At 39.8% G+C, this 21,429-nt stretch overlaps 1 pseudogene; it reads left to right on the top strand.

Annotated features, from left to right (window-relative positions):
- Positions 1–7,975: 7,975 nt before the first annotated feature.
- LOC104847295 (G-patch domain and KOW motifs-containing protein-like) overlaps positions 7,976–21,429 on the top strand; it is a 28,195-nt pseudogene continuing 14,741 nt past the window's right edge.

Genomic DNA, 21,429 nt, shown 5'->3' with positions numbered 1-21,429 from the left:
AGACAGCACAATCTAGTAGCCCATCCACGTATATTGAAAGAAAACAAAACAAGATAAGACTCAGTGAGCAATTATAGAATAAACCACTTCTATATCTTTTTTTTTTTTTTTTTTTAGTGATGGCTTGGAGACAGCAGTCGATATCAAACCACATAAAGAAGCAGACCATGACAGCTTCTCCAACCCCCCAAACAAAAGAATCAAAATCTTTCCCAAATGAAGATACAATCCTGGAATTATCAGATACAGAATATAAAAAAGTAATTTACAGAATGCTTCAAGACATCAGGGATGACCTCAGAAACGAAATAAGGCAAACTGCAGAAAAAGCCAAGGAACACACTGATAAAACAGTTGAAGAACTCAAAAAGATTATTCAAGAACATAGTGGAAAAATTAATAAGTTGCAAAAATCCATAGAGAGACAGCATGTAGAAATCCAAAAGAGTAACAATAAAATTACAGAATTATACAACACAATAGGAAGTCAGAGGAGCAGACTCAAGCAATTAGAATGCAGACTGGGACATCTGGAGGACCAGGGAATTAACACCAACATAGCTGAAAAAAAAATCAGATAAAAGAATTTAAAAAAATGAAGAAACCCTAAGAATCATGTGGGACTCTATCAAGAAGGATAACTTGCGAGTGATTGGAGTCCCAGAACAGGGAGGGAGGACAGAAAACACAGAGAAAATAGTTGAAGATCTGCTGACAGAAAACTTTCCTGACATCATGAAAGAAGAAAGGATATCTATCCAAGATGCCCATCGAACCCCATTTAAGATTGATCCAAAAAGAAAAACACCAAGACATATTATCATCAAACTTGCCAAAACCAAAGATAAACAGAAAATTTTAAAAACAGCCAGGGATAAAAGAAAGGTCTCCTTCAAGGGAGAATCAATAAGAATAAGTTCAGACTACTCAGTAGAAACCATGCAGGCAAGAAGGCGATGGGATGACATATACAGAGCACCGAAGGAGAAAAACTGCCAGCCAAGGATCATATATCTGGCAAAACTCTCTCTGAAATATGAAGGTGAAATTAAGAGATTTACAGATAAATACAAGCTTAGAGAATTTGCAAAAACCAAACCAAAGCTACAAGAAATACTAAAGGAAATTGTTTGGTCAGAAAACCAATAACATCAGATACCAGCACAACACAAGGTCACAAAACAGAACATCCTGATATCAACTCAAATAGGGAAATCACAAAAACACATTAAGATTAATTAAGAAAATATGCTCATAACAGGGAATCATTGAAGTCAATATGTAAAAGATGACAATAATCAAAAACAGGGACTAAATAAAGGTGGCATAGAACTGCCATATGGAGAGGGTTACAAGGCAATATAGGACAATACAAGTTAGGTTTTTAGTTAGAAAAATAGCGGTAAATATTAAGGTAACCACAAAGAGGTATAACAACTCCATAACTCAAAATAAAAACCAAGAAAAACATTACGACTCAGCAAACATAAAGTCAAATACTATGAAAATGAGGAACACAAAATTTACAAAGAAAAACGTCTCAGCACAAAAAAGTAAGTGGAAAAATGAAATTGTCAACAACACACATAAAAAGGCATCAAAATGACAACACTAAACACTTATTTATCTATAATTACGCTGAATGTAAATGGACTAAATGCACCAATAAAGAGACAGAGAGTCTCAGATTTGATAAAGAAACACGACCCGTCTATATGCTGCCTACAAGAGACACACCTTAGACTTAGAGACACAAACAAACTAAAACTCAAAGGATGGAAAAAAATATATCAAGCAAACAATAAGCAAAAAAGAAGAGGAGTAGCAATATTAATTTCTGACAAAATAGACTTTAGACTTAAATCCACCACAAAGGATAAAGAAGGACACTATATAATGATAAAAGGGACAATTGATCAGGAAGACATAACCATATTAAATATTTACACACCCAATGACAGGACTGCAAGATACATAAATCAAATTTTAACAGAACTGAAGTGAGATAGACACCTCCACAATTATAGTAGGAGACTTCAACACACCACTTTCGGAGAAGGACAGGACATCCAGTAAGAAGCTCAATAGACACACAGAAGACCTAATTACAGCAATCAACCAACTTGACCTCATTGACTTATACAGAGCTCTCCACCCAACTGCTGCAAAGTATACTTTTTTCTCTAGCGCACATGGAACATTCTCTAGAATAGACCACATATTAGGTCATAAAACAAACCTTTGCAGAATCCAAAACATCAAAATATTCCAAAGCATCTTCTCAGACCACAAGGGAATAAAACTAGAAATCAATAACAGAAAAACTAGGGAAAAGAAATCAAATACTTGGAAACTGAACAATACCCTCCTGAAAAAAGACTGGGTTATAGAAGACGTCAAGGAGGGAATAAGGAAATTCATAGAATGCAACGAGAATGAAAATACTTCCTATCAAAACCTCTGGGACACAGCAAAAGCAGTGCTCAGAGGTCAATTTATATTGATAAATGCACACATACAAAAAGAAGAAAGAGCCAAAATCAGAGAACTGTCCCTACAACTTGAACAAATAGAAAGTGAGCAACAAAAGAATCCATCAGAAGAAAACAAATACTAAAAATTAGAGCTGAACTAAATGAATTAGAGAACAGAAAAACAATTGAAAGAATTAACAAAGCCAAAAGCTGGTTCTTTGAAAAAATTGACAAAATTGATAAACCATTGGCTAGACTGACTAAAGAAATACAAGAAAGGAAACAAATAACCTGAATAAGAAATGAGAAGGGCCACATCACAACAGACCCAACAGATATTAAAAGAATCATATCAGATTATTAAGAAAAATTGTACTCTAACAAATTTGCAAACCTAGAAGAAATGGATGAATTCCTGGAAAAACACTACCTACCTAAACTAACACATTCAGAAGTAGAACAACTAAATAGACCCATAACAAAAAAAGAGATTGAAACGGTAATCAAAAAACTCCCAACAAAAAAAGCCCTGGCCCGGACGGCTTCACTGCAGAGCTCTACCAAACTTTCAGAGAAGAGTTAACACCACTACTACTAAAGGTATTTCAAAGCATAGAAAATGATGGAATACTACCTAACTCATTCTATGAAGCCACCATCTCCCTGATACCAAAACCAGGTAAAGACATTACAAAAATAGAAAATTACAGACCTATATCCCTCATGAACATACATGCAAAAATCCTCAACAAAATTCTAGCCAATAGAATTCAACAACATATCAAAAAAATAATCCACAACGACCATGTGGGATTTATACCAGGTATGCAGGGTTTGCAGGGTTGGTTTAATATTAGAAAAACCATTAATGTAATCCACCACATAAATAAAACAAAAGACAAAAACCACATCATCTTATCAATTGATGCAGAAAAGGCATTTGACAATGTCCAACACCCATTTATGATAAAAACTCTCACCAAAATAGGAATTGAAGGAAAATTCCTCAACATAATAAAGGGCACCTATGCAAAGCCAACAGCCAACATCAGTCTAAATGGAGAGAACCTGAAAGCATTTCCCTTGAGAACCGGAACGAGACAAGGATGCCCTTTATCACCGCTCTTATTCAACATTGTGCTAGAAGTCCTAGCCAGAGCAATTAGGCTAGACAAAGAAATAAAGGGCATCGGGATTGGCAAGGAGGAAGTAAAATTATCTCTATTTGCAGATGACATGATCTTATACACAGCGAACCCTGAGGAATCCTCCAGAAAACTACTGAAACTAATAGAAGAGTTTGGCAGAGTCTCAGGTTAGAAGAGAAACATACAAAAATCACTTGGATTCTTCTACATCAACAAAAAGAACATCGAAGAGGAAATAACCAAATCAATACCATTCACAGTAGCCCCCAAGAAGATAAAATACTTAGGAATAAATCTTACCAAGGATGTAAAAGTCCTATACAAAGAAAACTACAAAGCTCTACTATGAGAAATTCAAAAGGACATACTTAAGTGGAAAAACATACCTTGCTCATGGATAGGAAGACTTAACATAGTAAAAATGTCTATTCTACCAAAAGCCATCTATACATACAATGCACTTCCGATCCAAATTCCAATGTCATTTTTTAAGTTGATAAACAAATCACCAACTTCATATGGAAGGGAAAGAAGCCTCGGATAAGTAAAGCATTACTGAAAAAGAAGAAGGAAGTGGGAGGCCTCACTCTATCTGATTTCAGAACCTATTATACAGCCACAGTAGTCAAAACAGCCTGGTATTGGTACAACAGGCACATAGACCAGTGGGACAGAATTGAGAACCCAGATATAAATCCATCACATACGAGCAGCTGATATTTGACAAAGGCCCAGTGTCAGTTAATTGAGGAAAAGATAGTCTTTTTAACAAATGGTGCTGGCATAACTGGATATCCATTTGCAAAAAAATGTGAAACAGGACCCATACCTCACACCAAGCACAAAAACTAACTCCAAGTGGCTCAAAGACCGAAACATGAAGACTAAAACATTAAAGATCATGGAATAAAAAATAGGGACAACCTTAGAAGCCCTAATACAAGGCATAAATAGAATACAAAACATTACCAAAAATGACGAAGAGAAACCAGATAACTGGGAGCTCCTAAAAATCAAACACCTATGCTCATCTAAAGACTTCACCAAAAGAGTAAAAAGACCACCTACAAACTGGGAAAGAATTTTCAGCTATGACATCTCCGACCAGCGCCTGATCTCTAAAATCTATATGATTCTGTCAAAACTCAACCACAAAAAGACAAACAACCCAATCAAGAAGTGGGCAAAGGATATGAACACACACTTCACTAAAGCAGATATTCAGGCAGCTAAGAGATACATGAGAAAATGCTCTCGATCATTAGCCATTAGAGAAATGCAAATTAAAACCACCATGAGATTCCATCTCACTCCAACAAGGCTGGCATTAATCCAAAAAACACAAAATAATAAATGTTGGAGAGGCTGCGGAGAGATTGGAACTCTTATACACTGCTGGTGGGAATGTAAAATGGCACAACCACTTTGGAAATCTATCTGGTGTTATCTTAAACAGTTAGAAATAGAACTACCATACAACCCAGAAATCCCACTCCTCGGAATATACCCTAGAGAAATAAGAGCCTTCACACAAACAGATATATGCACACCCATGTTTATTGCAGCTCTGTTTACAATAGCAAAAAGCTGGAAGCAAACAAGGTGTCCATCAACAGATGAATGGGTAAAAAAATTGTGGTATATTCACACAATGGAATACTACGCACGATAAAGAACAGTCATGAATCTGTGAAACATTTCATAACATGGAGGAACCTGGAAGGCATTATGCTGAGCGAAATTAGTCAGAGGCAAAAGGACAAATATTGTATAAGACCACTATTATAATATCTTGAGAAATCTTACCAACTTAGAAGAACACATACTTTTGTGGTTACGAGAGGAGGAGGGAGGGAGGGTGGGAGAGGGTTTTTTACTGATTAATTAGTAGATAAGAACTGCTTTAGGTGAAGGGAAGGACAATACTCAATACATGGAAGGTCAGCTCAAATGGACTGGACCAAAAGCAAAGAAGATTCCGGGATAAAATGAATGCTTCAAAGGTCAACGGAGCAATGGCGGGGGTTTGGGGACCATGGTTTAAGGGGACTTCTAAGTCAATTGGCAAAATAATTCTATTATGAAAACATTCTTCATCCCACTTTGAAATGTGGAGTCTGGGGTCTTAAATGCTAACAAGCGGCCATCTAAGATGCATCAATTGGTCTCAATCCACCTGGATCAAAGGAGAATGAAGGACACCAAGGTCACACGATAACTAAGAGCCCAAGAGACAGAAAGGGCCACATGAACCAGAGACCTACATCATCCTGAGACCAGAAGAACTAGTTGGTGCCCGGCCACAATCGATGACTGCCCTGACAGGGAGCACAACAGAGGACCCCTGAGGGAGCAGGAGATCAGTGGGATGCAGACCCCAAATTCTCATAAGAAGACCATACTTAATGGTGTGACTGAGACTAGAGGAATCCTGGCGGTCATGGTCCCCAAACCTTCTGTTGACACAGGACAGGAACCATCCCCGAAGACAACTCATCAGACATGAAAGGGACTGGACAGTGGGTAGGAGAGAGATGCTGATGAAGAGTGAGCTAATTGTATCAGGTGGACACTTGAGACTGTGTTGGCATCTCCTGTCTGGAGGGGGGATGGAGGATAGAGAGAGTTGGAAGCGGGCAAAATTGTCACGAAAGGAGAGACTGGAAGGGCTGACTCATTAGGGGGAAAGCAAGTGGAAGTAGGGAGTAAGATGTATATAAACTTATATGTGACAGTCTGACTTGATTTGTAAACCTTCACTTGAAGCTCAATAAAAGTTAATTAAAAAAAAAAAAGTAGAAGAGCCTCAGTGAGGTGGACTGACACAGTGGCTGCAGCCATAGGCTCACACATAGCAAGGAATATGAGAATGGTACAAGAGTGTGCAGTGTTTCATTCTGCTCTACACAGGGTTACTATGAGGCGGCCCCAACTCAAAGGCACCTCACAACAACAACAATCTTACAATGAGTATTTCTTAATTCAACACATCACATAGGCCAACAATATATATAGTCCTGTTATACAAACAAATACACAAAGGGCCCTGTTGGTGCTCAGCTGCTAACTGAAAGATTGGACATTTGATCCCTCCCAGTGGCACCTTGGGAGAAAAGCCTGGTGATCTGCTCCCATAACAATTACAGACAGGAAAATCCTACAGGGCAGTTCTACTCTGTCCTCTAGGGTTGATATGAGTCAAAATTGACTCCACAGCACCAAACAACATCAACAACACAAGGATTTCAGCAGCTAAAACATTGCAAGCTACCTGGAGATAATTATCTAGTCACACTCACAATATACGCAGACAATCAAGTAATATATAAACTAATAGAGCAAAAATAATTTATCTGATTCATTGATAAAATATATAGGAAGAAGAGACTGCATGTCTTTGGGTGGTACAAATGGTTAACTTGTTCCACTGTTAAACCGCTAACTGAAAGGTTGGAAGTTCAAGTTCATCCAAGCATCCCTCAGAAGAAAGGCTTGGAAATCTGCTTCCCAAAAGTTTCAGCCATTGAAAACCCTACGGGGCACAATTCCACTCTGACACACATGAGATCACCATGGGTAGGAATTGACTTGATGACAGTTGGTAAGTTTAAAGTAATGAAATCATTTCTAGCTACTAAATTCTTAGATTGGCAGACAGGCAGATGAATTAAAATTCCTATTTTTTAAGAGAAAATAGGAGAAGTTGAATTTGTGGAAACTGTTTACTCACCTGTGTGTACTGGTCATGGGTTTTCCCATTATCGTTCAATGAATTGTTGCTGTTAGGTGCCGTCAAGTTCAAAAGTCCAGCTAAATTCACTTCAGGGATTAGGTGGTCATCTATGGTAGCAGTCCATTTCAGAAGTCTCCACGGCCGAGGCAACTCAAATCACAGTGGATCTGAAGAAGAATGAGTTTGCCTCCTTGGATGATGTTTTATAGACCCTCTGAAGGCCACACCCATTTTCTCAAACTGATTGCGTTTATCAAGCTTTCAGAAAGGGATTGGTGTAGATGATTAGATTTTGCTTTGCATAATAGAGAAACACTCTGATGCCAATGATTGAATTAACTACTTTTCAATCTGCTTAAACAAAGTGCCACACTCAATGTCTAGTAGGAAGTCATGCCTTGAGTCAACCTATGAAAGTCATGAGTTTGTTATTTTTTAAATAAATGAACCCCAAAATATGGACTTCAACTCTCTGAATCTACATCCATTCTTTTCTTGATATTTCTTCAGAAAATTTATACAAATTGGCAGTTGAATGCTTGCATGAGGGTGAACAATGCATCATCCTCCCATCATCATAGGTATATTGTTGTGGCACTGGGAGTGGGGTGTTGCTCTAACAGATATCTAAAATGTGGAAGCGGTTTTGAAACTGAATGGTTAGAGGGCTCAGAAGAAAGTGAGGAAAACGGTTTACACTGGAGACAGGGCAGATGGTGAGAAGCAGCACCGAAGAACTGGCCAGCAGCAGAACCAGGAGACCAATGCCAGACAGTTCTGGAGCCAACCCACAGAATGAGAGAGCTGAGAGCCTTTGTAGAGCAGACTTCCTGGCAAAGTGGGGTGCCTCTGGGCACTGATTGGTGGAGCTAGGCTTGCCAACCCACAGAGCATGAGAGTTGAGTGCCTTCTGGCTGAAGTTTACTGGCAGAGTGGGGTGCCTCCAGGCACTTATCAGTGCAGCTACAGTGTTTTTGTACACTTGCCCCAGTAGGGCAGATGTGAGAGTGAGGCCCGAGGTGGGAGAGGCCAAGGAACCACGCAAACAGGGCACCTGCAGGGGAATCGGAGCAAGATGTTGGACAATGTCGCTGAAGAGAAGGTTTTGAAGCCAGTAGCAGACTCTACTGCCCCAATTTCTTTCCCCTTCAGTCACATCTCCACCCAGAGGTGGGTGGTGGACCTTAGAGACAGTGTGAGGGCCACCCTGGAGGAGAAATTTTTCTTCAAGACTGTGAAAAGGAGGAAGCTGAAGAGTATGAAGCCCTCAGAAGCCCCCAGGGAATTTGTCATCATCTAGATCCAGAATGGACATTGCAGGCAGCTACTGACCCAGCCACCTGGAGCATCCAGAGATGCTGAGGCCTTGGTGGTTGGGGTGGTAATGTCCCAGGCCATGAAGAAGCTCATTGAGGAATCTGAGAAAAGTCTGGAGGAGACAGAGAATGAGGGTGTCAACTCCAGGCTCACTGTCTCCATGATCCAGAAAGAATGCATCCTCAAAGAGAAGGGGCAGACAGTGAGGAGGCAGATTACGAGACAGTGCCTGTGGAGGCCTACGGGCTAGCCATGCTGCGGGGCATGGACCGGAAACCTAGTGAGGCCATCGGCCATCCTTTTAAGCAAGTGGTGAAGCCTTGTGTCAACTCAGAGAGGCCCAAGGCACTAGGCTGGATGACTCAGATGGAGACTGACCTCTGTGACCCATTCCAATCTCCCAGTCTGTTCCCAGTTTTGTACACTATAAAAAACTTGTTTTCAGTAAGATTGGAATATTATTTTTGAATCTACCTCTTGCAAGTGCAGTATTGATATAGGAACAAGGACAAAGATAAATGGGCCAGAAACTATGCTAGAAACAAACCCAAATTCAAGAAAATCATTTCAAATTAAAAAAAAAATTAACTTTTCAGCAAATGAACCCCCACATACCAGCTTTATAAATTTTTTTTTTTTTTAACTAAGGACTTTTATTTTTAACAGTTTAAAAAGGTAGAAAAGATGAGTCACTAGTTTATGATTCTAGCAAATGTCTTGGAAAATTTGGAAATGGTTTGCCTGAGGTTGGCTTTAGGAACAGTTGTATTTTAGTTATTGATTTTATTTTTTCATTTCAATGCAAGAATTTTATGTAAGGCCAGCTTTGACCACCACTACAGAATGGAGATTTCTTTTGCCCTGCAGACTCCAGATCAAGCCTCCAAGGCCTCAAGAACTAGAGCAGGGCCCGGATTCTCTGTCTGGCACTCCCCATCCCAACTCAGGAGAAAGAGGAACGAAAGGCTGAGAAGCCCCAACTCAGGGGGACCTCCTGAACAGGGAAGAGAAAGAGTTGCATTCAGGTAAATTGGATTTTATTTCTACTTGAGAAGGTGATAATGACAGGTTTATGTCTCCAATCCATTTAGTCCACTATCGATGGGGTGAATTGAGATACAACCTTGGACCCTTGAGAAACCCTCCTTCTTTTACTATTGAACCCAGATAACCTTTGTGGTTTCGGGAAAGCCAAGCTGTGGATATGGAGAAGCAGCTCAGAGCTCTGCACAAGAGTGCTTAAAGCATCTCCTCGTGGACACAGAGATTCTGGGCCCACAACAGCCTGAGCCAGATGAGAGATGGAGAGAGGCTCTGAGGAGCAGAAGTTACTGTCAGGAAGAGAGAGGGAAGGACGGAGCCCCAGTTTCCCCGATGCCCCTTTCATATGTTCAGGAAGCTCTGTGAGCACCCAGAAGGCCACCAACCCTTTGCTTTAGTCCTCTGAAATCTTGGATTTTCCCTGAATTGAGCCTTCCGGGAATAGGACAAAAAGCGAGGTCCAGCTCTGGGGACAGAGGGCAGAAACTCAGCAGGGAGAGTGTATCTGCATTAAGGGGACCAGCTAGGCACATGTCTGGCTGCATAGGGGGTGGGGGTAGGAGGGTGGGAAGTGATGTTTTGGGACCTGCAAGCCCCAGGGATCTCCGGATCCTCCAGCACCAGTGGATAGAACCAGTCAGATGGGGGAGGGATGATCTGAGGGAAGTCTGGGAGGAGGGAAATGCGTGACTGAAAATCACAGGGAAAAGGGGGCTACCTCTCGAGACCGCTAGACAGAAGAAACTCTCTTTGCTCCAGAAACAAGCAATGGCTCCACCAGTAAGATGAGGTTCCCCTTGCTCTGAGGCACCAGCTCCCTGTACTCTCCTTTGAAATACCTTCCTGTCGCTGTTTTTAGGTGCCCTTGAGTAAGCTCCTACTCACAGGGACCCTATGCACAACAGAACAAAACCCTGCCCAATAATGTACTGTCCTCATCATTTTTGCTATATGTGAGCGCATTGTTGCAGCTGCTGTGTCAGCCCATTTTGTTGATGGCCCGCACCTTTAGGCTTTCTCAAATTCCTGTACAATGGAGAAAACTTGTTTATGGTTCTTTAATGATGGGGATTCATCTGATTTCTGATAACTTTATTAAGACATCATTTTCTTATTTTAAACCTTATCAAAGTTCACATTATTTATCGCACTTTCTTTTGTACTGAAGGGATTTTCCCAAATCGGGCGGGAAGCACCATAAGCCTCAGAGGCTGGAGACCAAGGAAGCTTGATCCTGCCCAGTCATCCCTCTCTGCAGCTCATAGTCAAGAAGAATCAGTGAGTCTCGATTTGTTTGTTGTTGTTTGCTGTGCCACGGATTGATTTTGTGTGCCCTTTCTTGTCCTGGCTTTGTACCTCCCGCTAAGTGATCCGGGGGGACTGTGCAAATGAGGATCTCAGAACTACCGTGAAAGGACAGCCAGGAGTGGGGCAAGTCCTTTGGACCAGGAACCCCTGTGCTGAGACCCTCCCAGATCCAGGAGACACAGAGAATGCTTTTGCAGTGAAACGGCAAGACAGTGAGAAGCAGCAGCAGAAAAATATCGGCAGTACAGGCAGCAGAACCAAGAGACTGGCAGGAGATCTGCAGGAGAAATTCAGAAACATATAATATGATATACGTATACATATGATATATACTAGGAAATGCTAGTATATGTATAAAAAATATACTCTACATGTAGTATATATATACACACATATATATGTACCTATGTGTGTATATATATCTATATATACTATATGTAGAGTATATACACTATAACTATGCTGAAGGTGAGATTCAGTTGCATCTGGTGCAGCAGAAAGTACATGGGATTTCTGCCCAGAATAAATGCAGACATTGCCTGGAAAACTCAATTTACCAAAAAACCATGGTGGTGGGTGGGTGGTACCTTCTGAACTTGCTCAAACCTGAAGACTAGGTTGGCAGAACCACCAATTTGCAAATAATTCTAAACTTTTCTTTTTATTCTCTTCACAGGATTTGGGAGATATATTGACAGGGTAAATTGTGGCCTTCACTACAAATCAGAGCTCCATGAGGGCTGTGAAAGAGACCATGGTGTTTCTAACAATGTGAGAACCTAATTTATAGAAGGATTAGATATTTTCTGTGCAGGCACGTTGTGTATGTTTTACTGCTCCATCTGTCACAAATTAGCATTGTTTCTTCCCTGAGACTCAGGGAAGTATGTGTTGCAAGGCTCGGTTCATAAGTGGCTAGAAGACAACTACCTACGGTTTTAGGTTTCAAACACATAAAGTTATTGAAGTGAATGGACTAGTTTATGCCAGGTTGTGGGTGAGAGAGGCAAGTACCTCTGAGGGGCAGGAGAAGGAAGCAGGCAGAGAAGAAAGAATGATTCTCTAAGAATGGTACAAGCCCATCACAGGCTTGTGGAGACACAGCACAATATAAGCAATGGGTTCTGCTGAAACATTTTCAGTTAATGCTGGCATCTTCTTTTACATACTGTGGTGACGCATTTGGCACCTGAAAGATTAACTGATTCTCCCCCTTGCAGGGGTGGTGAGTCCATGCAGCTGCACATGCCCCAGCCTGAGAACCCAGCGCTCAGTGCCAGACCCATCACTGGCCTGGTAGACAGGTTCAGCCAGTTCCGAGGTGAGTGTCAGCCCAGTAGTGGGATCTCATACAGTGTCCTTCAGTTTTGGTTTTCTATGGGCATTCTTTCCTTCTTTATTGATTCTTGATTTAGGAGAGAACAGCCTGTGAAAAGACATTTATAGTTGTATTTGCCACATGATAATATGGAAAATATCTAAATGAAAGTTAGGGAAAGGCTAAATGTGAGTCAGATCTGTAAGAAATTACTTAAAATTGAGAGGAAACGATTAGAAAAAGGGCTCCTTGAGAGCTAGAACCATTCTCAGACACAACATCAATTACTGGGTGTGTCATACAGACCTGAATATTACTTTAGAAATTTCAAATTTCAGGTTAAATGCAGGTATTTGAAAAAAATTTTTCCATTAATGTTTCTTAGTAATTGAATTTGTAATAATGTATTTTAATTAATATGATCATAAAAATACACGAATAAACATAAAAAAGCAGTAGGCAGAAAACCAGAATCTATGAACAACAATAAAGTTGGTGCTTGATGAGGCAGCATGCAGAGCTCCATGGTAGACCCAAACCAGGGCTTTAGCCTAGCAGGCAGAGAAAGACTAGGCCTGAGATGCAACCAGGGTTAAAAGCCAGAAAATGCTTAGTAGGAGACCCATTCTAAAACGCATTCTCAAATACTATTCTTAAGATTAAATTTGTTTGCTAAACAAACATTATAACATGCCTGGAAAGTAATCACCATTTATTTATATCTGAGAAAAGGGATGGTGGAGGTAAATTATAGTCTATGGACTGCCATCAATGGACAGTTCTGGATTTTAAAGTGTCATGAAAAGCAACCATCCAGAAGATGGCATGACCTCCCTCCCTTGTACATGCGCTGATATTTTAGGACTTTTTTTTTTTTTTTTGGCCTATTGACATTGTTAGGTGTTTTTGTCTTCTGCACATCCACTGATACTCCTCAGTCTGATATTTTCAGGCTAGAACTTCCCTTATAGTCTTGGCCTATTTTTCCATTGACACTCTAGATACAGTGACCTTCTCATTCCATAGGAATTTAAAAACTGATCTTGACTGGGAGATGCTCTTTTTTCCACAGTGGAAATTTCTTTCAATTATGAAATAAGCAGTCCGAATATCATGCTGTTTGATGAAGTGAGAAGTTAGTGGCTTAGTCATGAGCTTCAAGAGGTACCTTTTCCTTCTGGAAGATCTAACTGCTCTGCTGCATGGGGATCCCAGGCTTTCACCTCTGGAAAACTCTACTGGGAGACAGATGTGGATGACTCTTAGGACTGGGCTGTTGGAGTTTGTAATAAGGATTCTTGGATAAGGAAGAACTGCTCAGTGATCGAGTCTGAGGACGTAGTACTTTCATGCGTGAAGGAGGATAATCGTTACCATCTCTTCACCACGTCCCTAATGCTCTCTCAGGATGTAGAGAAACCATGGGGCGGATTGGTGTGTTTGTTGATTTTGACAATGGAAGTATGAGTTTTGTTAATGTTGCCAAAAGTTCCCTCATAGAGAGTTGTATTATCCCCTTCAATTACCCGCTCAGGCCTTTCTTTTACACTGACCTCATATGATCAGGGAGAAGTCAGGAACCTGGGAATGCCATATCTGAAGGAGCCTTTCTCCATCAAAGCTAATCAACACTTCATTGTCTCTTAGGTTGTTCTACTTAATGTAACATTTGGATGTTATTAATTAGGAATGTAGCCTGAAATGCAAAACTGCGATGATTTAATATTTTTAAATGAAAACGTGTCTAGTGGCCCATTACCTGGAATAAATATGGTTATTCACCTATATTATGAGCTTGCTGGAATTACAAGAATATATGAGTGCAATTCCATCTTAAGGCTGCAATACAAAGTCGTCTTTTATTTTCTGGCACATTTTTTTTTTAAATCTGGCATTAAAATAATTGTTATCAAGTTCTTGACTCTCCCAGTGAATATTTTAATTTCAGTCCCTGGGGGACTATGCTGGGGGTAGAATTCTAGAAAGAGCCTGTAGGGGATTTCCTACAGCACAATACCACCCCCCTGAGGAACTCCGTGCAAGTAAGGCTCTTGGAATAAAGAATGAGATGATTGAGCAAGGGGGTATACACCACTTTCGACTGAATATTTCTGATGTGAGCAGTTTTGTTCCATCTTCCTGCCAGAGTTGGCAGGAAGACATGTGTGAAACTATGGCCCCTTCCTTCTAGAGGGAACTGTCCTCTCTACCCCTGTGCTGAACTGGGGTGGGAGGGAAGGTAGGCACCTTGGGGGCGGGCGGGGGGGGAGCTACACTTCTGAGGACTCTTTTCTACTCCCTGAGGGAAGGAGTTGGCCATTCCCAAACTTGAAATTTGGTAGATTCATGCTTCACCTGTGTTTCCATTTCTATATTTAAACTTTAAGCTGCCAGTGAGATTTTTCTTACTGAGTCTAAAACCTAGAAATTCATTTTTTTTTTTTTTAATTCACATGTATTATTTGAATGAACTGTTCCTTACAGTCAGTCTCCGCTGATCTTAGGCACTGGCTTTCTAAGCAATGTCTTCACTTATTCTGGGCACAAGTCTCAGCTCTTTCCTACTGCTCCAGGTGCAAGTGGATCTCATGTTAGAATAGAGTAAATTTGTATATATCTATATCTACAGGGTCATTATGAGTCAGAATCGTCTTGATGGCAATGGATGGGTATATCTGAATCTGAATCTGTTTGTGTGTTTGTGAATTCATGTACCAGTACCATACTGCTCTAATTATTTTAGTTTACTGGTATGTTTGAGAATCTGTCCAAATCTAGTGCCCTCTCGTTTTTTGTTTTTTTTTTTAATTTTGGAAACTTCCTGTCTGCCTATTTTTTATTCTTATGAATATTAGTAATACATAAGTAGTGGTATCCTTTTTATGGAGAACTAATTGGGTTTTGTGTATTTACATTGCTCCTATCTTTGTTGTTGTTGGTGGTGCCATTTAGTCTATTCTGACTCATAGTGACCCTATATACAACAGAAGGAAACACTCCCAGTTTCTGAGCCATACTCACAATCATTGCGATGTTTGAGCCCATTGTTGTAGCCACTGTATTAATCCCTTTCAAGGAGGCTCTTCCTCTTTTTTGCTGACCTTCCACTTTACCAAGCATGATGTCCTTCTCCTAGGACTGGTCCCTCCTGATAACAAGTCCTAACTATGTGACAGGAAGTCTAGTCATCTTTGCTTCTGATGAGCACTCTGGCTCTACTTCTTCCAAGACAGATTTGTTCGTTCTTCTGGCAGTCTATGGTATATCGGATATTCTTTCTGAACACCATAATTCAAAAGCATCTATTCTTCTTTGGTCCTCTTTATTCACTGCCCAGCTTTCACATGCATATGAGGCAACTGAAAACACCACGGCTTGGGTCAGGCTCACTTATTCCTTAAAGTGAAATCTTTACTTTTTAAAACTTTAAAGAGATCTCTTACAGCAGATTTGTCCAATGCAATGCGTCGTCTGATTTCTTGACTGCTGCTTTTGTGGCTGTTGATTATAGATCCAAGCCAAATAAATTCTTGAGAAGTTCAATCTTTTCTCCATTTATCTTGATGTTGCTTATTGATCCAGTTGTGAGGATTTTTGCTTTATGTTGAGGCGTAATCCATACTGAAGGGTGTGGTCTTTTATCTTCTTCAATAAGTGTTTCAAATCCTCTTCATTTTCAACAAGCAAGGTTGTGTCATCTACATATGTCAGGTTGTTAATGAGGCTTCCACCAATCCTGATGCCCTGTTCTTCTTCATAATCCAGTTTTTCAGATTAATTGCTCAGCATGCACATTGAATAAGTATGGTCAAATGCTACAGCCCTGATGCACACCTTCACTAACTCTAAACCGTGCAGTATCCCCTTGTTCTGTTGGAACACCTGCCTCTTGGTCTAAGTACAGTTTCCCCAAGGGCATAATTAAGTCTTCAGGGATTCCCATTCTTGGCACTGTTATCCAGCTTGAACTTGAATATGAGCAATTGATGTTCCATTCCTCAGTGGACCTCTGTCTTGTTCGGACTGATAATATTGAACTTTTCCATTGTCTCTTTCCACAAATGTAGTTGATTTGATTCCTGTGAGGTCCACATGTTTACTCACCATTTCTGTTGTTGAAAAAGGTATTTACAATAAAGAAGTCATTGGGCTACCAGAATTTGATCATGTGATCTCCAGCATCATTGCTATCACCAAGGCCATATTTTCCAAGTACCAATCCTTCTTTGCTTCCAACTTTTGCATTTCAATCACCAGTAATTATCAATGCATCTTGATTGCATGTTTAATCAATTTCAGACTGCAGAAGTTGTTAAAAAATATTCAATTTATCTTTGGCCTTAGTGGTTGGCGTGTAAGTAGTCCTATTAACTAGACTTCCTTGTATGCTTATGGATATTATCACTGACAGAGTTGTACTTCAGGATAGATCTTGAAATGTTCTTTTTGACAATAAATGTGATGCCATTCCTCTTCAATTTGTCATTTCTGGCATAGTAAACCATATGATTGCCTGATTCAAAATGTCCAATACCAGTCCATTTCAGCTCACTAATGCCGAGGATATCCGGCTTTCTGAGTTCCATTTTAGTTTTGATGATTTCCAATTTTCCTAGATTCATATTTTGCACATTCCATGTTCTGATTATTATTGGATGTTTGCAGTTGTTTCTTCCCATTTTGAGTCCTGCCACATCAGTAAATAAAGGTCCTGAAGCTTGACTCCATCCGTGTCGTTAAGGCAGACTCTACTTTGAGGATGCAGTTCTTCCCCAGTCGTATTTTGAGTGCATTCCAAACTGTGGTGCTCATTTTCCGGGACTATATCAGACAATGTTTTCCTGTTCTTCGTAAGGTTTTCACTGGCCAGTTTTTTCAAAGGTAGACCCCCAGGTTCTTCTTAGTCTGTCTCAGTCTAAAAGCTCTCCCGAAATGCGTTAACCACTAATGGCAAAGATGAGGAAATTGAATATTTTTACCAACTTCTGTGGTCTGAAATTGATCAAAATTATCAAGATGCATTGATAATTACTGCTGATTGAAAATGGAAAGTTGGAAGCAAAGAAGAAGGATCAGTAGTTGGAAAATATGGCCTTGGTAATAGAAACGATGCCAGAGATGACATGATAGAATTTTGAAAGACCACCGGCTTTTTTTGTTGTTGTTATTCTTTTTTTTTTTAATCGAACTTTAGATGAAGGTTTACAGAACAACCTAGTTTCTCATCAAACAGGACATACATTGTTGTATGACATTGGTTAACAACCCCATGACATGTCAACACTCTCCCTTCTCAACCCTGGGTTCCCTATTACCAGCTTTCCTGTTCCCTCCTACCTCCCAGTTCCTGCCTCAGGGTTGGTGCACCCCTTTAGCCTTGTTTTTTTCCATGGATCTGTTTAATTTTTGGCTAAAGGGTGAACCTCAGGAGTGGCCTCAATACTGAGCTGAAGAGGTGTCTGGGGGCCGTACTCTCAGGGTTTCTCCAGTCTCTGTCAGGCCAGCAAGTCTGGTCTGTCTTTTTCAGTTGGAATTTTGTTCTACATTTTTCTCCAGCTCTGTCCGGGACCCTCTATTGTGATCCCAATCAGAGCAGCCAGTAGGCACCATCTAGTTGTACTAGACTCAGTCCGGTGGATGCCGTGGTAGATGTGGTCCATTAGTCCTTTGAAGTAATTTTTCCCTTGTATCTTTAGTTTTCTTCATTCTTCCTTGCTCCCGAAGGGGTGAGACCAGTGGAGTATCCTAGATGGCCCCTCACAGGCTATTAAGACCCCAGATGCTACTCACCAAAGTAGAATGTAGAACATTTTCTTCATAAACTCCGTTATGCTAATTGAGCTAGATGTTCCCTGAGACTATGGTCCCCACAGCCCTCAGCACAGCAATTCAGTCACTCAGGGAGTTTGGATGTGTCTATGGAGCTACCATGGGCTTGCCTTGTACAGGTTGTGTTGGCTTCCCCAGTATTGTGTACTGTCTTGTTCACAAGTTCACCAAAGTTGCTGCTTGTCTATCGTCTATTAAGCATTTTTCCATCCCTACCTCTCCCCTCCCTTGTCTCCATCAAAAATTATTCTTTTTATGTATAAACCTTTTCATGAGTTTTTACAGTAGGGGTCTCATACAATATTTGTCCTTTCATGATTGACTTATTTCACTCAGCATAGTGTCCTCCAGGTGCATCCATGTTATGAGATGCTTCACGGATTCATCGTTGTTCTTTAGTGTTGCATAATACTCCACTGTGTGTATGTACCTCAGTTTGTTTATCCATTCATCTGTCAATGAGCATCCAGGTTGTTTCCATCTTTTTGCTATTGTGAACAATGCTGCAATGAACATGGGTGTGCATATGTCTATTCGTGTGACAAATCTTAATTTCTCTAGGATGTATTCCTAGGAGTAGGATTGCTGGATCATATAGTATTTTTATTTCTAGCTTTCTAAGGAAGTGCCATATCATTTTCCAAAATGGTTGTATCATTTTGCATTCCCACCAGCAGTGCATGAGAGTTCCAATATCCCTGCAGCCTCTCCAACATTTGTTATTTTCTGTCTTATTCATTTGTGCCAGTAATGCTGGGGTGAGATGGTATCTCATTGTGGTTTTGATTTGCATTTCTCTGATGGCTAGAGATGGTGAGCATTTCCTCATGTGTCTGTTGACAGCTTAAATGTCTTTGCTGAAGTGTCTGTTCATTTCCTTTGCCCACTTTTTTGGTTGGGTTTTTTGTCTTTTTGTTGTAGAGGCATTGGATTTTCTTGTGGATCTTAGAGACTAGATCTTTGTCCGGTTTGTAATAGCCAATTTTTTTTTCCCAGTCTGTAGGTTCTCTTTTCACTCTTTTGGTGAAGTCTTTTGATGAGCATGACTGTTTAATTTTTAGAAGATCCCAGTTATTGACTTATCCTCTGTAGCTTGTGTGTTGTTGATTGTGATTTGTATCCTGGTAATGCCGTGTATTAGGGCCTCTAGTCTTGATCCTGTTTTTTCTTCTATGAACTTCACAGTTTTTGGCTTTATATTTGGGTCTTTGATCCATCTTGAGTTAATTTTTGTATATGTTGTGGGTTATGAGTCCTGTCTCACTTTTTTTCAGATGGGACATCCAGTTTTGCCAGCACCATTTGTCTTTTCCCTATTTGGTGGACTTTGGGCCCTTGTCAAAGATCAGGTGACCATAGGTGGATGGATTTACATCCGGGTTCTTAATTTTGTTCCATTGGTCAATCTATCTGTGATTGTACCAGTACAAGGCTGTTTTGAGCAGGTTCTGAGGTCTGGTAGTGTGAGCCCTCCTACTTTATTCTTCTTCTTCAATAGTGCTTTACTTCTTTGCGGCCTCTTCCCTTTCCACATAAAGTTAATGATAAATGTTTCCATCTCTTTAAAGAATGTTGTTGGTATTTGGGTCAATATTGCATTGTATTTGAAAACCACTTTGGGTAGACTTGTCAGTTTCACAGTGTTGAGTCTACCTACCCCTGAGCATGTTTTTTCCATTTATGTAGATCTCTTTTGGTTTCTTGTGGTAGTGTTTTGTAGTTTTCTTTGTATAGGTCTCTTACATCCTGGTTAGATTTATTCCCAAGTATTTTAGTTTTTAGGGGTATGATTTTTTTTTTTTTATGATAATTGCTATTGCTTTCCTGATTTCCTTTTCATCATTGTTTTTATTGCTGTATAGGAATCCACCTGATTTTTGTGTGTTGATCTTCTATCCTGCTACTCTGCTGAATCTTTCTATTAGTTCCAGTGGTTTTTTCATGGAGTCTTTTGGATTTCCTAAGTATAGTGTCATATCATCTGCGAATAGGGACAGTTTAACTTCCTCATTACCAATCTGGATGCACTTTATTTCTGTTTCTTGCCTTATTGCTCTCGTTAGAACTTCCAACACAATTTTAAATAGGAGTGGTGATCAAGGGCATCCTTGTCTTGTTCCCGTTCTCAAAGAGAATGTTTTCAACCTCTGTCCATTGAGAATGATGTTGGCTGTTGGTTTTGCATAGATGCCCTTTATTATGTTGAGAAACTTCCCTTCTATGCCTATTTTATTGAGAGTTTTTTTCTATCAGGAATGGGTGTTGGACTGTCAAATGCCTTTTGTGCGTCGATTGAGATGATCATGTGATCCTTTTCTTTCCTTTTATTTATGTAGTGGATTACATTGATTGACTTTCTAATGTTGAACCATTTTTGCATAACTGGTATGAATCCTATTTAGTCATTTTTTTTTTTTTTTTGATATGATGCTGAATTCTATTGGCTAGAATTTTGCGGGGAATTTTTTGCATCTATATTCATGAGAAATATTGGTGTATAATTTTCTTTTTTTGTGTTGTCTTTCCTTGGTTTTGGTATCAGAGTTATGCTGGCTTCATAGAATGAATTTGGAAGTATCGCTTCCTTCTCTATGATCTGTAATAGTTTGAGTTAAACTGGTGTAAGCTCTTCTCTGAATGTTTGGTAGAAGTCTCCAGTGAAGCCATCTGGGCCAGGAATTTTTTTGGTTAGGAGTTTTTTTAAATTACTTTTCCAATCTCTTCTCTAGTTATAGGTATGTTCAGATTTTCAACATTTTGTTTCAGTTTGGGTAGGTAGTATGTCTCTAGAAATTTGTCCATTTCCTCTAGGTTTTCAAATTTGTCAGAGTATAGTTTTTCATAATACTCTGTTATAATCCATTTTATTTCAGTTGTGCCTGTTGTAATGCCTCCATTTCCTCTCTTAATTGGGTTATTTGCATTCTCTCCTGCTTTTTTTTTTTTTTTTTTTAGTTTGGCCAGTGGTCTGCCAACTTTGTTGATCCTTTCAAGGAACCAACTTTTGTTTTGTTGATGCTATTATTTTTCTATTCTCTTTTTTATTTATTTCTGCTCTGGTCTTTATTATTTCCTTTCTTCTGGTGGCTGTGCATTGCTTTTGCTGTTCTTTTTTTATTTGTTCAAGTTGTGTAACTAATGTTTTGATTTTGTCCTTTTCTTCTTTTTGATGTGTGCATCTAGTGCTATAAATTGACACCTAAGGACTGCCTTTACTGTGTCCCAAAAGTTTTGGTATGATATGTTTTCATTCTCTTTTGA

The sequence above is a fragment of the Loxodonta africana genome, chromosome 7, assembly GCF_030014295.1.
Source record: "Loxodonta africana isolate mLoxAfr1 chromosome 7, mLoxAfr1.hap2, whole genome shotgun sequence".
NCBI classification, from domain to species: domain Eukaryota; kingdom Metazoa; phylum Chordata; class Mammalia; order Proboscidea; family Elephantidae; genus Loxodonta; species Loxodonta africana.
The sequence above is the reverse complement of the archived record's forward strand: the minus strand, read 5'-3'. Positions and strand labels throughout refer to the sequence as shown.